The sequence below is a fragment of the Mytilus galloprovincialis genome, chromosome 14 (genome assembly GCF_965363235.1).
Source record: "Mytilus galloprovincialis chromosome 14, xbMytGall1.hap1.1, whole genome shotgun sequence".
NCBI classification, from domain to species: domain Eukaryota; kingdom Metazoa; phylum Mollusca; class Bivalvia; order Mytilida; family Mytilidae; genus Mytilus; species Mytilus galloprovincialis.
This window is the reverse complement of record NC_134851.1, coordinates 70,886,948-70,904,940: the sequence shown is the minus strand read 5'-3', so window position 1 is coordinate 70,904,940 and position 17,993 is coordinate 70,886,948. Positions and strand designations below refer to the sequence as shown.

The 17,993-nt window shown below is 33.7% G+C and overlaps 1 long non-coding RNA gene across 1 annotated transcript; it reads left to right on the top strand.

Moving 5' to 3' along the window:
• The first annotated feature begins 2,834 nt into the window (after nt 1-2,834).
• On the top strand, nt 2,835-13,606 carry LOC143058259 (uncharacterized). Its single transcript, XR_012972971.1, has 3 exons — nt 2,835-2,942; nt 7,329-8,370; nt 12,130-13,606. It is a non-coding gene; the product is annotated as an uncharacterized LOC143058259 (long non-coding RNA).
• The last annotated feature ends 4,387 nt before the right edge of the window (nt 13,607-17,993 follow it).

Sequence of the window (17,993 nt, the reverse complement as noted above, 5' to 3'; positions counted from 1 at the left end):
TACCTAATGTATTGAGTGTTTATATGTTTTCGTTCTAGATATGAATGAAATATGTGTAACTCGGCTTTTTTTTGCAATCACCTGCAAAAAGTCTTGAATTTACATGTTACATATCAAATTTGCAATTATGGTAATTCTAATAAAAACAGCCGGCGTTGAACAAACTAATGCTACTAAATTTTTTGATTTTTTTGTTTGCTTTTCAATGTGTGTACATGGCAAACTGTTTGGTTTTTTTTTCAATTTGTACATTGAAAAGGGTTTGATCTTTCCATGTTTATACGCTGTTAATTAGACATGGTGATACAATTTGTAATGCATTTTTGTTATTTACTATTATATCTCGTCTAACTTTATTTGATATATACCAGCTTTGATAAGTGTTTGATATGACTTTAAATTTGTTCTATTCTCGTACTTTGAACAACAAAGTTATTTATTTTATTACAAACAAAGTCTGTACTCCATGACTGAATACCTTACCACCATTTTCTACATTTGAAAATGCCTGTATCAAGTCAGGAATATGACAGTTCTTGTCCATTCGTTTTTGATACGTTTTGTTTTTTGATTTTGCCATGTGATTATGGACTTTCCGAATTGATTTTCCTCTAAGTTCAGTATTTTTGTGATTTTACTTTTTACAAAAAAATTATTTGTATTTACCAGTGTACGTTGTTTAACATCTCACCCCCTATTGTATTTGGCGGCATTTAATTCAAGGTTATGGTTTTCTTTCTGATATTGTTTAACATCTCACCCCCTATTGTATTTGGCGGCATTTAATTCAAGGTTATGGTTTTCTTTCTGATATTGTTTAACATCTCACCCCTTATTGTATTTGGCGGCATTTTGTTGAAGGTTATGGTTTTCTTTCTGATATTGTTTAACATCTCACCCCTTGTTGTATTTGGCGGCATTTTGTTGAAGGTTATGGTTGTCTTTCTGATATTGTTTAACATCTCACCCCTTATTGTATTTGGCGGCATTTTGTTGAGGTTATGGTTGTCTTTCTGATATTGTTTAACATCTCACCCTTATTGTATTTGGCGGTATTTTGTTCAAGGTTATGGATTTCTTTCTGGTATTGTTTAACATCTCACCCCTTATTGTATTTGGCGGCATTTTGTTGAGGTTATGGTTGTCTTTCTGATATTGTTTTACATCTCACCCCCTATTTTATTGGTTTTGTACTTACATTGTGTCATATATCAAATTTATTCAGGGTATGTTCACTTGAGTTTTTTTAATATATCTTTTGATTGAGTTAAACCATTTCAATTGATATTTTACAGTGTGTCTTTCTGTAATGTAAAGTTACACTATAATTGTTTCAGGTAAGGGTGAATACTGGTACTTATTTAAACGTTAAAACCTGCTGAATTTGTTTGCACCTGTCCTAATTCGGGAACTTGTATTCAGTTTTTGTCGTTTGTTGGTGTGGTTCATAAATGTTTCTCGTTTCTCGGGGTTTATATAGATTAGACCGTTGGTTTTCCTGTTTAAATGGTTTAACACTAGTCTTTTTTGGCGCCCTTTATAGCTTGCTTTTCAGTGTGAGCCAAAGCTCTCTGTTGAAGACAATACTTTGAACGAGAAAAAAAAGTTTAATGTTTGTACATGTAAAAGGGGTCTTGTCATTGTAATGTTTGTACATGTAAAAGGGGTCTTGTCATTGTAATGTTTGTACATGTAAAAGGGTTTTGTATTTTTCAATGTTTTTCATTGAGTAGTGTTTATTTATTCAATGTTCGTACATGGAAAAAAAAAATTTCTATACTGTTTATGTAAAAGTGATTGTTTTTTTCAAATGATTTTTGTTAATGCTTGTTCACGAAATAGTGTTGTTATTTTTTTTTTTTTTTGTATTTTGCAATGTTTGTTCACGGGAAAGGGTTTGGTGTTTCACTGTTGGAACAGGGGAAAGGCTTTTTATTTACAATGTTGGCAGATGTACATGACTGTACATGGAAAAGGTTTTAAAAATTGATGTACATGGAAAAGTTTTTTTTTTATGTGCACACGGAAAAAGGTTTATGTTTACATGATTTTACATGGAAACGTGTACATGAAATAGGATTTGTTTTTTCAATGTTTAAACATGTAAAAGGGTTTATTTTTTAATGTTTGTTAATGGAAACTTGTTTATTTTCTTCAATATTTGAATATTGAAAACATGTTTGTTTTCAATATTTGAACATAGAAAAGGGGGTTATTTTTCGTAATTAAATCCAAACACACAGTAGCTACCTTGTCTGTGTTATCTGCAAACACAGTTAATGGCAGCATCTAATGTAAAGATTTTCAAAATGGTGTATTGCATGTTGTGGATTTTTACACAATTTCGGATGCTTCTTGTTATCATCGTTGTGAATCATGACTAAGCAACACGAACTCCTCCTGAAACTGGGGGTGATCTCACGTGCTCCGGAAGGATAAGCAGACTTGCTCCACATGCTTAGTTTGATTTCATTATTACCTGCGCTTGATACTGTATCAGTGAAGATCAGTGTCCTTCGCGGTAATCCAATAACTTGTAATTGTATTGTCATGGTTTTTTTTTTTCATAAAAAAAAATTCTAATTAAACACATATTGTGTTCCATCAATTCGTTTAATTACATACAGATTGCTTGTGCTTCACATATTGTTTTACAAATCCATATTTCGGGATGAAAATGGGTGAACGTGCGACACGTAAACTTGTAGATATCACGACCAGAAATATGATATTTATTGTGAAAAGTCAAATCGTATATACACATAAAATCCACCGGACTGATCTAGACGAATATATCTTGTAGATGTTGAATCGTGTCAATCGGATTGTGAAAAGTCAAATCGTATATACACATAAAATCCACCGGACTGATCTAGACGAATATATCTTGTAGATGTTGAATCGTGTCAATCGGATGATGATACCAAATACCAAACAGTAAGGTATGTTATTTGTCCTTAATCTATACGTCTTATTAAAGTCATAAGAAACGAGTAACCGGTGAAAAACAATGTTATTTCAATTCTTGAACCAATGTCACCAATGCATACAAATATCATAAACTTAGTCTTCTGTTCAAGAATTTTTCAATTTTTTTTCGCATAAATTTCGTATAATCGTCATTTTTTTTCAATCGGTCAGTGTTGTTGTGAAAATATGGCAGGTAATTAAAGTTCGTGTTTTGAAGCCGAAGTTTAACGATTGTCACCTGTTTGTCAACAATCAACAAAAAATCAACAAAAAAGCATGGAAATTGAGTACGTGTTTAACATGTAAATTCAGATAATAGATTATTTTAAGGACATCCAGGCGTATTGCGATCACCGGATTTTTACGAGATGGGTCACACTGAGGTCACTTTGCATACGGAAAATATGTCGGGGTAATTGCTTCCTGGAATGAAACAATTAAAATAAAGTAAACTTCTTCTAAATATGAATAAATTAAAGAATTTTCGTCAGATAAAAAGTATATGTACATAAGTTTTATAATGAAAACTATCCATTGAGTTATAAAAATACATATGCATTATTTTTTTTTAATTTGAGGTTTCTTATCATTTTAAGATAAAAATCACATTCCTAAAGTCAGAATGCGAGTACATATGTTCAAACTCTTTTAGGTCATTTTTTAGTAGCAATAAACAAAAGAACTATGTCAATTGGACATGTTTTAATACTATATATGCGCTTGAATTTTTACTTGATAACATTTTTGTTCGCTTTGGAGATTCCAAATATCGTCAAGTTATTGAAATTTCAATGGGGACTAACTGTGCACCACTTATTGCGGACCTGTTTTTGTATTGTTATGAGTTACAATTTATGACTGAAATTAGCAAAGACCCATCGAAACAACATTTGATACAAAAATTTAACAATACTTTAAGATATTTGGATGATATATTGGCTCTCAATAATGACGACTTCAGTATGTATACTAAAGAAATTTATCCTGTTGAACTTACTTTAAATAAAGCTAATACTAACAATGACTACTGCCCTTTCCTCGATCTTGATATCTATATCATTAATGGGAAGCTTAATACACAAATTTATGATAAAAGAGATGATTTTTCATTTCCTATCGTTAATTATCCATTTTTAGATGGTGATGTTCCCTTGTCACCATCGTATGGTGTTTATATATCTCAACTTGTACGATTCGCTCGTGTATATAACAACGTATTAGATTTTAGCCAGAAAAATTTATGTTTTACTGAAAAATTATTACACCAGGGTTTTCGATATCACAAACTGGTCAAAACATTTACTAAATTTTATCACCGGTATAAGGAAATAATTCGTAAATATAACTCAACATGCAGACATCTTATACGTTCACGTATTTCACATCCAATCTTTTATGGTAATATTCTTTACAACGCACAAAACATGCAAAAATGTCAGTATTCACCTCAAAAGCTTACAACACCTTTCAACAGACTCATTAAAAAGGAATATAGTTACGATACTGTTGTCAGGTCATTAAAGATTGTATGTTTTTGGCTTTAATATTGATTTACTTATAGGGTCTTTGCATCGGATCTAAACACATTTATATAAAAAAAAACAGTTGTTGGCATGACACGGGTTATGTTCTTCTCATATATTTTATGATAGTATGATACTTAACCCCTAACGGGAGGGATTGTGCCTGATATTCATACATGTATGATGAAGACATAATCTTTCAATCAGTTTAATTGAGTTCTGGAGCTGGCATGTCAGTTAACTGCTAGTAGTCTGTTGTTATTTATGTATTATTGTCATTTTATTTATTTTCTTTTGTTACATCTTTTGACATCAGACTCGGACTTCTCTTGAACTGAATTTTAATGTGCGTATTATTATGCGTTTAATTTTCTACATTGGCTAGAGGTATAGGGGAGGGTTGAGATCTCATAACCATGTTTAATACCGCCTCGATTTTGCGCCTGTCCCAAGTCAGGAGCCTCTGGCCTTTGCTAGTCTTGTATGATTTTTAATTTTAGTTTCTTGTGTATAATTCGAAGTTTAGTATGACGTCAATTATCACTGTACTAGTTACATATTTTTTAGGGACCAGCTGAAGGACACCTACGGTTTAGGGAATTCTCGCTACATTGAAGACCCATTGGTGGGCTTCGCCTGTTGCCTGCTCTATGGTCGGGTCGTTGTCGCTTTGACACATTCCCCATTTCCTTTCTCACTTTTATTAAAAAAATTTGAGGATGTACTTAGGTAAAATTGAAAAACAATAATGCCTGAAATTGGAAGAGTATTAATTAAAAAACAAAAAAGACTGAATATATTGATAGGAGATAGAGCTCCTTTTCGAAATATTCCATTTAATAAAAAAAAAATGGAAAAACTCTGACTCGTATTTTTTCCTTATATTTGCATTGCTATTATGTGGATGCTAAACCGAAAGGAAATAAATAAAAAATCTGCTTATATTTTGTTTTTTATAAGCATTGAATTCGTATATGAAAAGAAAAATGGGTGTTATGGAGCAAAATATTTTACCGTGTATTGAAGAAAAAAAACAAGCAGTCCAAAAATTGACAATTAATTCCTAAACCTCAACTTAGTTCATCCTTAATATAGCATATGGCTTGTCATTTATATTAGTCCCCGAGGGTATCACTAGTCCAGTAGCCAGTACTTCGGTACTGGCATGAAAATACGGATTTTTTTATGTTATTAAAATTTGCTGTTACAAAATGATAGAAATTATTATAAATTAAGGAATGTACAAAATGTATCTCCCTCATGCAAAGCTCTGATTCCTTTCACGGATTTGGCTATACTTTTTGGACCTTTTGGATTATAGCTCTTCATCTTTTACATAAGCTTTGGATTTCAAATAGTTTGGCCACGAGCATCACTGAAGAGACATGTATTGTCGAAATGCGCATCTGGTGCAAGAAAATTGATACCGTTAATTTTAGTATAGTTGTAAAATTTATAAAATGAATTTTGATAATGATTATTTCATTCCTTCTCTACGCTCTGATTTCTTTACTATAGATTAGGGAGCAACCATTTGATTTTTATGGGAGGGGGGGGGGGCTAGGATGAAAAATTTTGTCCTGCATTTTTTTTAGCTGTAATCTCTGTCCTTAAAAAATAAATTTTTATTTTTTACTCTGTTCGATCCTGCCTTTTTTTTTAGTTTATCCTGACTTTTTTTACCTAAATTGTCGTCCTGACATTTTTTTTACTCAAAAATCCTGTCCTGACTATTTTTTTCAAATTTCATCCTAGCCCCCCACCACCACTACCCCCCCCCCCCGACCCCCCCCCCCACACCCCCAAACCCCATAAAAATCAAATGGTTGCTCCCTTAGGTCACTTTTGCTTTTATCAACTCTTCAGGTTTTTTTTTTTTAATATTTTGACGTCCTTCCATACGCCTATATCACCCTGCTCAGTCGCTCCGTAATACTCGTATCACGGCTTAGATACGAGATCAGTAATAATATTGGTATAGTTAAAGTTATTACATGATCTTTAACAATTTCTCTGCTACTGTTTTTATTTGCAATTCCTATTATGAAAGAAAAGAAACAGTAGTACTATGTCCGCCGTAACCATCCAAGAAAATCTGACAGCATCGATAAAGCCAAGCGGGATTAGATATGCGTCTTCCACAGTCAATAAGTCATTCTAACGATTTAATAATAGGTACATTCTGAAAATGTAGCTTTCAACGTTCATACCCACATCATGGAAAGGTGCTGGAAATTATGAAAACTGTGTAAGTGTGGTGTATGTGATGTAGAATACAAGAAAACGTATATTTTATACATGTATCTAGGAGAATGAATGACACATTTACGTTTCATTTGTCGATGCTCTTCAATTTCGTACTTTAAATGGCTTTTTTATTTTTTTTTTTTTTTTCGAGCGGGATTTACGCGTCATATGCATACGAAACGTGTTTGGTAAACAGAATTTAATTGGCCATAAAACCAGGTTCAACCTCCTTTTTTTTCTTAAAACGTCCTCTACGAAATAAAATCATCAGAGATACCAGGATTAAATTATGTATTTATGCCAGACGCGCGTTAGGAATATGGCAGTTGTAATCAAATAGTCCATTTGTATGAATGTTGGCGTTTGTTTGGTTTTTTTCTTCAGTTCCGTGTTTCTTTTGTTCTGTTGTTTCCTCTTATAGTTGATGCGTTTCTGTCGGTTTTAGTTTGTAATCTGGATTTGTCTTCTCTTAATCGATTTATGACTTTTGAACAACGGTATACTACTACTGCCTTAAATCTAAGAAGTATCCTTAAGAAGTAGTTTTTGAATGCTTTAAAAAAAATCATAACCGTTTTTATGTTTTAGTTGATGACATCAAGCCAAAATGATATTAACGTTTTTTCTCTTGGCCGTCTTGCAAACGGTTAATGTCGAGTGCACTATATATCGTTATCCAACAGATGTAGACTTCAAAGAAGTGAGTAATTTAATTGAACCCTTTCAAGATGGATACCAAAAACGAATTTTAGAAAAACAATTATTGTACTGTCCAATGGTTCCTCTCTGCAACAATTTGACGAGACAAGATTCATACCCAAACGGAACGTCCCCGGATGTTGGAAGTTGCTGTTTTCCATGCTCATGTCAGAAGAATGGAATATTGAACAACGAACAATGTCCAAATACCGATGTCATGTTATCAGCACATAGGAAGACTTGCATATATCCACAATATCTCACACAGGGTAGAACAAAGATTATTTCAAAGCATTCTTACTATATGATTTCGACTTGCGCACCAAATTTTAATACTGTCTCAATAATTCAAAAATGTACAGCTGACCAGAGGAAGCTTGACTCGTTTGATATTTCTCTTTATATACCCGTTTCAATAAACAGTAGTAATCTTCTTTTCAAAAACAAATATTGTGCCATATGTAACCACCATACGACTAAAGAAATGATTCCATGGTCTGCAAACCTCACATGCATATTTAAACCGGTTGATACAATTTCATTTTCACGCAGCATAATGAAAGAGATCGCACAGTCAGATGATTGTAATATATTATTTCAAAGTTGGAACATGACCTCTGAACCGGAAACATGTGACTGGGGTAGTTATACCGTTTGTAATCAAACAGGTAGCTGGAAAGTGTATGACAAGTTTATCGAAGACGCTTGTAACTCGTATACCTCTGTGTACAGGGCCAAGTATAGAAATATTTTTTGTTTCCTATGCAATTCCAACGAAACACTTTATATGGGATGTGACTATTGGGACTTATATGAAAGAATTAAAGAAATTCCAACGGCGACGTTTGCTAGTCTAATAAGTTTTAGGGAGGAGGACCAAAGAAACACTTACCAGGATTGTTCAGATAATGAAATATTTGATAGTTATGAGGTAAGACAACATTACTTACTGTGGACTCATTTCTTTCCGTGGGTACCAATTTTCGTGGATTAAGGAAATCAACATGTTCGTGGGTACCAATTTTCGTGGGTTAAGGAAATCTTACATGTTCGTGGGTACCAATTTTCGTGGATTAAGGAAATCTTACATGTTCGTGGATATATAAATTCGTGGTTTTGCTGAAGTCTGCCTACAAGCATATAGGAAATTTGTCATTCATTAAACATTTAATTTCGTGGTTTACCCGATCCTACGAAATCAACGAAAATTGGTATCCAACAAATGATAATGAATCTACAGTATTTTGCACTTCGTTATATCAAAATGAGTAAAAAGTAAAATAAGAAAGAAAAAAAAATACCAGGAACATTCTGTACGGAAAGTCGACTAATTTCTAAATCTAAAAAAGAAAAAAAAGAAAACAGGGGGAAAATAGTACTAGTGTTCCTAAGCCAAAAACAAATAAGGACTGTTAAGGTTGTTAAGTGCCCTCCTAGGGGAACCTATGATGTTGATTATTACACAAATATGAACTGTGAACTAACTAGTTTCTAGTGATAAGTAAAATAAAATCAAGAATGGAAATGGGGAATATGTCAGAAAGAAAACAATCCGACCAAAGACCAGATAACAGCCGAATGCCACCAATGGGGTTACAATGAAGCAAACAAAAATCCCGCCCCGCATCTTTAAGTGTTGGTCCAAAGTTTTTTCCCTCACAAATATTAACTAAAAAAGCAACAATCTGAATCAAAGCTTTTAAAATCTGAAAAAAATGTTGGATAATTTCTATGACCTAATTATCTGTATTCAAAAATGAGTATTTTTAAAAAGTACTAAGATAGGTAAGCTAAAATGTGAGTGTATCGTTAATTGTTAGTTTATGAGTTTATAGATATTCAAGTTTTAGGTGATCTATAAACTTTCAAAGAGTTATTTTTAGATAACATCAAATAAGTATTGTCATAGGTAACCTACTGTAATAAGCAACACGACAGTTTTCATAAAAGAGAACTAAACCTTAGGAGTCATTTTAAATATGGCGATATGTGTATATGTGCTGTCCAATGTTTTTTGGACTTTTGTTGATTAGTTACTTTTCAAGGTTTTTTTTTATGTTTGTCAAGAAATTTCCACATTGTAAAAGAGGGACGAAAGATACCGAGGGGACAGTCAAATTCATAAATTGAAAATAAACTGACAACGCTATGGCTAAAAATGAAAAAGACAAACAGACAAACAATAGTACACATGACACAACATAGAAAACTAAAGTATAAACAACACAAACCCCACGGCTGATATGCATAAAACTACTTAGGTTAAGATTTGTTCCAAACGCACAGATTGTACTACAGGTCCTACGATAAATTAGTATTCAGATTTAAATGGTTCAGTGCGTCTGCTGTTGACTACTCAGGATTGTCTGTCATTTTTGTTATAATGAGGAGCAGAATGTTATTATATCAAAGGGTGATTTTTTAGTTACACCTAATGGAGTAAGCCCTTTAAATTCAGATGGATATTCCAATCGCGATTATGTTAGTAAAGAGAAATCATTATGTTCAACTGTACACATTAAGTGTTTGTCAAACTGCTATATATCGTTTGTTTTCCATTAACATTAAAAAAAAGTATTCATTTTTATGATGAATAAAACAAATGATAAATGTGAAATTGAGTACTTCTTGCCAATACATCCAATCGCTTCATTCCATGTTCTTTTTGGCAGAAAAAATCTTTCAAATACAGGCAACAGTAGTATACCGCTGTTCAAAACTCATAAATCTATGGACAAGAAACAAAATTGGGGTAACAAACTAAAACTGAGGGACACGCATTACATATTAGAGGAGAACAACGACACAACATTAATATGTAACACACACAGCAACGGACTAAGCATTAGACAACATCCGATGAGAATAACCAATATAACATCAAAACCAAATACATGAATTTGGGATAGAAAAGTACCGTGACACGTCTTATAGTAATGTGAATTCACACTCAAAAATAGGAGAAAACGACACAACGGAAACACGACGTAAAAATGTTACACACACAGAAACGAACTATGATATAACAATGGCCATTTTCCTGACTTGGTACAGGACATTTTTAAAGAAAAAAATGGTGGGTTGAACCTGGTTTTGTGGCATGCCAAACCTCGCATTTTGATGGCATTGTTAAATATAACATTAAAATGACAACATAATAATGAGGGCCCTCATGGGGTTTTTGATTATGTGATTACTTGGCCGTTTTTTTAATGATTATTTGATTATTAAGCCAAATATTTCATGATTATTTGATTACCTAGGACTGTATTTTTAGTTTATGATTATTTGATTACTAAAGATAAGCAAATATTTAATGATTATGTGATTATATTGGCAAAAAAATGGTGATTATGTGATTACTAGGACCCCCCCCCCATGAGGGGCCTCAATAATACAGGACTACAATACAAATCTCTGTGCATGCCATTTCGAGTTTCTAATTTGCTATTATGTATTGTTATTAGGAATGTATTGCAAATATTTGTCAGATATTCGGACTCCTTGTTTTATTCCTTCAATACAGCAGAAAATAGTTTGTCCCATATTTTTCTATTTATATTGGACTTCAATAGCTCATAAAAGGTCATTAACCAAAATTTAAGCAGACTAAAGATTTCTTTTCTTTAGATTAGAGAACAAATAATAACAATGCAATATTAATGTAAAAGTCGGAGTCAATATCTTCAAAAGGATAGATACTATATATATAAAAAAAAAGGAAGACGTGGTATGATTGACAATGAACCAACTCTCCCCAAGAGTTCAAAATGGCACAGACATTAACAACAATAGGTCACCTTACGGTCTTCAACAACGAGCAAAGCCCATACCTTATCGATCCACCTTTCACCTAACTGTAAGTACATCCTTAGGAGGATCACATAGAGATTAGACGTGCAATCTAATTAAAAACCGATCTCTCATCGCTCCTGTTTCTGATATGTCGCGTGGGAGATCTAACGAAACCCGCTTTGAGGTCACATGTGAGTGACCTCGTAGGTGTGTCTTTTTCGACCAATGAAATTGAGTCTTCCACGATCTTGGAAGTTTAACGTAAGGCAAAGGGATGTAACTCATTTTATTTACGACGAAATCGTCAGTCATAATAATTCATAAACTTTTTTGATTGGCTTATTAATAGGTCGTCAACTCATTTGCATATCTTTATAAATTCATGACTTTTAGTTCACTCACATGTGACCTCAAAGCCGGTTTCGTTAGATCTCCCACGCGACATATCGGAAACAGGAGCGATGAGAGATCGGTTTTTAATTAGATTGTTAGACGTGATTTAATATGTTTGTCAATTTTGAACCCTTTCTTCAACCAAAATATGATTATCTATACATAAATATGTTCCTATAGCAATTTAAAACAGATTTCATCAATTTGAGTTAGAAATCAACGACATCATATTATTGTAATACACACTTTTCAGTTACATTCTCTAAGTTGTCCTGTACTATTTATGGAAAAGTTAACCAATAAGTATAATTAGTTTGCATTTATTTGATGATATTAGCATTTATGTTAAGGAAAAATGCTGAGAATTAGTATGTTTTGTGATATAAGCATTTCGTTATTTTCGCAATTTTTTTTAAACGATTATTTCAACGAAAAATGCCAAAAAAATAATATGTTTTGTAATATTAGAATTTTATAACTCTTGTTTTACAATTATTCCAAGGGAAAATGCAGAGAAGTAGTTTGTCCGAGTATGCACTACTATAACAGACAGAACAACAAATGTGAAGCCATTTTCAGATATATTAGTGATGTGTTTTATCAAGTTTACTACAAAGTTACAGTACAAGTCAACAACGTCATATCCGGTTGTTCAATGAACTGTGTGTTATACGATTATTATACAGTAGATATGGCTATAAGTTTATATGTTAATGATATTATAGGTGGTGCCGATTGTTGTTACATTTCGGAATTTCATTATCCGAATGAAATGAAGAACTTGACAGATCACGTATACATAATTGGTGTAAACTTTTTAGCTACAGATATTCATAACCAAACATTGTACGTTGAAGCTCTGTCTTCTTCTATTCAATATACATTTGAAGATAACAGCCTAGTATTTGAACCAATTTCACAGAAAACGCTTGAGCTTATTCCGGACTTTACCGAATTAGATCATTATTATGACGATTATGACGATTACTGGTATGATGACAACATTGATCGATGTTTTGCATACCATAAAACAATTAAAGTTGTTTCACACTACTTTTGCCCAAGAATCAAACTGCAATTCAACGAAGTCCAACTGTCCAAAAATTACCTTACAATGTCGAATATTAAGATAGATTTTGAACTAAACAGTGTAATTCAAATAGAAAATGATTTCCTAGTTTGTTTAGACGACAGAATTATATCAAACAACCGAAGTGGGGAATCAAAGTCACAAACTCAAAAGAATGACATTGAAAAAATTTTGTCTTTGATTTGTTCAATTGCATCAATAACTTCGCTGACACTGACGATGTTAGTATATCTGTTACTGAAGGAACTTCGAACTCTTCCAGGATTGCAACAATTGATGTTATCCTTCCACTTGTTAGTTGCGCACGCACTCTACCTTTTTGGTATGAATGCAACATACAATACAGCTCTGTGTGTTGCTATTGGACTACTCACTCATTATTTCTGGTTCGGATCCGTCATGTGGATGCATATCTGCACGCTTGATATTTTCAGGGTATTCTATTATCAATCAAACTCTCGGTGTAATTTAAATCGCATGAAGCTTTTTAAACGTTATCTTCTATATTCTGTATCAGTTTGCTGTCTTATGTTGACAATTAACGTAGTTTACTTTTTCGTTAGCGACAAATCCACGTTAGGCTATTTAGGGTATGGCGGTGATAGTTGTTACATTACAAAGGCAGAAATGGTACTGTACACGTTTGCAATTCCTGTAGGTATTTTCGTACTCCTTAATATGATTTTGTTTTGTTTTGTTATTTTCCGAATTGAAACGGCTCCACAAGTAGGTTCGGAAACCAAAAACGACCGCCCAATGTTGATTATTTATACCAAAATTTCATGTATGACAGGAATTACTTGGATCTTTGGATTTCTTCATCAATGGACGCTTATTGATGCTCTATCCTACGTCTTTATTATTTTAAATGCTTCACAAGGATTGTTTATTTTCCTTTCGTTTGGTTGTAATGGCTTCGTAAGGTCACGCATCAAAGTAAAATTATTTGGACAAGGGGCACATAATTCACGTGACACAGTCATTACGAGTGTAGATAAAGAGATTTCTATGACTTCCTTAAGCGTAACACACTAGAACCAATCAATATGGCAAAAAGATATGTTTCCACAAGCCGTGGTACCATAGCACATCCAAGTGTGTCCATCAATTTGATTCGACTAAGTGAGAGGTTTGGCGTTTAAAAGTCAGGTTTAATCCATCATGTTCTACATAAGAAATTCCTGTACCAAGATAGGAATATGACAGCTGTACCCCTATTTTGACAAATTTAGCTATTATGTCTGTTTTGTTTCACGCATTGTTGTAAATATGATGGACTTTGATCCAACTGTCATACAAGTGAGAGGTTTGGCGCTAAATAAACAGGTTTAATCCACCATTTTCTACATAGGAATATGCCTGTACCAAGTCAGGAATATGACAATTGTTATCCAGTCGTTTGATGTGTTTGAGCCTTTGATTTTGCCATTTGATGAGGAACTTTCCGTTTTGAATTTTCTTCGGAGTTTAGTATTTTTTAGATTTTACTCTTTTTTTCATGTCAATCCTCGTTTTTCTATGATTGTTCTGCAGATTAGTTTGACATTAGCGTGGAAAGAGCTATTTATTGACTCTTTTGGTTGATCATTTTTTTCAAATCAATGTGTGTTGCTAAGAATATTTATAATTTAATTCTTTAATTTAACATGTTTAACAATAAATGTATTTTCGTAATCGTAATAAAGAAATCAAAAACTGTTTGTTCATGTTGTTTACATGCATTCACACAGAGTAAAACTTGATCATGTTGATACTGACAAAATAAAATGCTCAAATACGAGAGAAAATGATGATACAAGATGTTCAAAGACGCAATAAAAGCACGAGTCTGATGACAACACAATAAAAATGCATTGTTGTCTTCTCTATGGTCGGGTTGTTTTCTCTTTGATACATTCCCCATTTCCATTCTTAATTTTATTAACGAAACGAAAAACAATAGTGTGATGATTTTGTATCTAAGGCTAGATTGTTTATATTAGTGACTGTTCTGCAGAAGCCTTATTTAATGCGTTTGTATATACCTTAATAAAACATAGTAAAGAATTGGATGTTTCGCGGGTAAACTTTGGGTCAGGTCAAACGTGAAGGGGTGTTCCAAAGGAAACTGCCAATACGAGTAATGAGACACTTTGGAAGAACACCCCTCCTATAATAATGGTACGGCTCCCATCGGGGTATATAAGCAGGAGAGAATCCTAGCTCAGGGTCGATTGTTAGAAGTCTTAGTAGACTGAAGACCACGGTACGTTGATATTCGAGATCGCTCGCTCGTATATATTATATATTATTACTAAGTGTAATAAAGAACAGGTCGGTGCCTGTTATAAATACGGACTTGTACATTTACAAGCGGAACCGTATTGTACCGTATAGGACAAGTGTGAGTCTGTGTGACCACCTTGTAAAGTACATAATTGTACCAGAGGAACAAAGACGAAGTGTGTAAACTTGTAGGGTACATTATTGTACCAGAAGGACAAGTTTGTTCCTGACCTAGGACAAATTTGTAATAGTACAAATTTGTACCAGTTGTGTGTATATATATATATATATTAAAGAAGAATTGTTTATAGCTAGTTTATTAAAGATTGCAGAGAGCAGTTGTACATATTTTGGTTCATTGACGTTAATTTATAAATAAAGATTGTTTGTTATATATTTTGTAAATAGAACAATTTTGGATCCAGTATCAAACTGGTAACGAACACATTCTAAATAGAAATAGACACGCTTACCCTGTGTACACGTTACATAATTTGGTGGCTAGCGGTGGTATCCGAATTGTTCATTTTTAAATCCACAGTGAAAGATTATATCCAAATTTGATCATCTAATAAACTTATATCCAAACTGTCTTGTGAGAATTTACTGTTCACTTTTGCACAGATCGTTTTTGTTCATACTGTTCACTTTTGCACAGATCAAAATTGTCCTGTTAACGTTTTAAATTTCCCACGGTTGAGTTACGATTATTATTTACATTAGGGATTAACGATCGATAGTGGTTCAGGCAATATTTTGATTGACATTTATTACGTTGTACATTTATGACATTGTGTTGATATTATTATATTGTGAATGCATAGTTATATCGCAAATTAAAGTACAAAAATGTCTTTTGATGACGAATTGACAAAACAAATTGAAGATATGGAAGAAACAAGGTACAGAAACAGTTTTGTTTCGTCTACACCTAAAGATCAGGGTGTTCGTCCAAAAGATACTTTTATAAAAAGAAATGATTCGGGTCTGGAATCAAGAGGGTCCTCATTGTCAAGAAAGGGAGATAAAGAAAAAGTTGATTTACCAACATTCAACAACCCGAATACGCACAAAACTGTAAAATTTTCCCAAATTGATTTAAAGGAAGGGGATACTTTGCCTTTACCCATAAATAATAGTTATGATAGGGAAAGAGACAAAACTGACAAATCAAAGTATCGACATACTGATCACACAGATAATTTTGGTGTAAAAGTTAAACCGTGTAAATATGACGGTAGCACATCATGGATGGACTATTTGTCCCATTTTGAAATGTGTGCACTTGTAAATAATTGGTCGGAAAACCAAAAAGGGTTATATTTGGCGGTATCGTTAATGGGACAAGCACAGGCTGTACTTGGAGATTTACCAAGTGAGAAAAGACAAAACTTTTCCGATCTAGTCAGCGCACTTGAAGAGCGATTCGCGCCTTCTAGTCAAACTGAGTTATATAGAGTTCAGTTTAAAGAAAGACGTCAAAAAGCCAGCGAATCTCTTCCCGAATTAGGCCAGTCAATTCGGAGATTGTCCAATTTGGCATATCCTACTGCCCCATTGGACGTACGTGAAACTCTCGGGAAAGAGCAGTTTATTGACGCGCTCGTTGATTCGGAAATGCGACTCAGAATAAAACAATCGCGACCGAAAGGTTTAAATGATGCCATGAGACTTGCTGTTGAACTAGAGGCGTACAATAAAGCCGAAAATAAAGTAAGAGAGGGACGAGGTTATTTACGGCAAACTATGAACGATGACGAGTTAGGTAGGGAAGAAAAGAATACAAGTAGTGACTCACCAACGAAAGACATTGCATCATGGATGCAAACAATGGAGAAAAGTCTAAGTACTCTTACGACTGAAATGGCAAAATTAAAAACTAGTGGTACAAATAATAAAACGAGATATACCCAAAGTAAGAGGACAAATAAGGGTTGTTACAATTGTGGCAAATTTGGTCATTTAGCAAGGGACTGTCGCCTACCCCGAAGAAATCAGAACAATTATAATGGAAATAAGGGGGATGGGACTGTCAAAACATTAATGAAAACTAGGAAACAAAATAACCGTAAGAAAAATGAAGGTGCGATTACAACAGCATCGGAAGATGCTGGTATGTATGTCAAACTAAATGTAGGAGACATTGAAGCCAAGTTTGTGGTTGATACAGGAGCAACTTTGACATTGGTATCTTCCAAGTTATACGATATGTTGACTCCATTAGACAAATCATATCTAAGTGAAGTAAAGACAACTGTTAGGTCAGTGTGTGGCAATAAGCTAGAGCTTCGTGGAAAGGGGAGGTTCAATCTGCATTTCGGTCCAAATATGTTGCAATCTGAAGCTGTTGTGACTGATCTGCAAGTTGACGGTATACTTGGTTTGGACTTCATGAAACGACATAATTGTTTAATTGATGTTAAGAATGGGCACTTTTGTATTGGTGATTTTAGGGTAGATTTGTGTTTTCAGGGATCAATAGGCTGTTACCGAGTGGTTGCTTCAGAAGCGGTTGTTATACCGCCAAGGTCAGAAATTGTCATTAATGGCACGGTTTGCTTAGCAGAAGGTCAGAAATTACCTGCTGACAATGCTTTGTTAGAAGCAAATGAGCATGCAGGGAAAGACTACATTTTAACTGCTAGAACGTTGGTAAGGTCAGGCGAAAAAGTCCCTGTTAGATTAATGAACACAGAACTAGATCCTAAGACAATCTATCCTGGTACAACTATAGCCCAAATGTCTGGTGTTGAACAAGTACTAGATAGTAATATTAGTTCAAATGAACAGAAACATGACGGACTTAGACCAGATTTACAAGATCTGTTAGACAGGACATCAGATGAATTGACTTCGAAAGACAAACAAAAAGTAGAATCTTTGTTGATAGAAAATCAGAACTTGTTTGCTTCTTCTGATGTTGACTTGGGAAGGACCAATCTTGTAAAACATGAAATCAATACGGGAAACGCAATGCCGTTTAAAGAACCGCCTCGTCGTACACTATATCA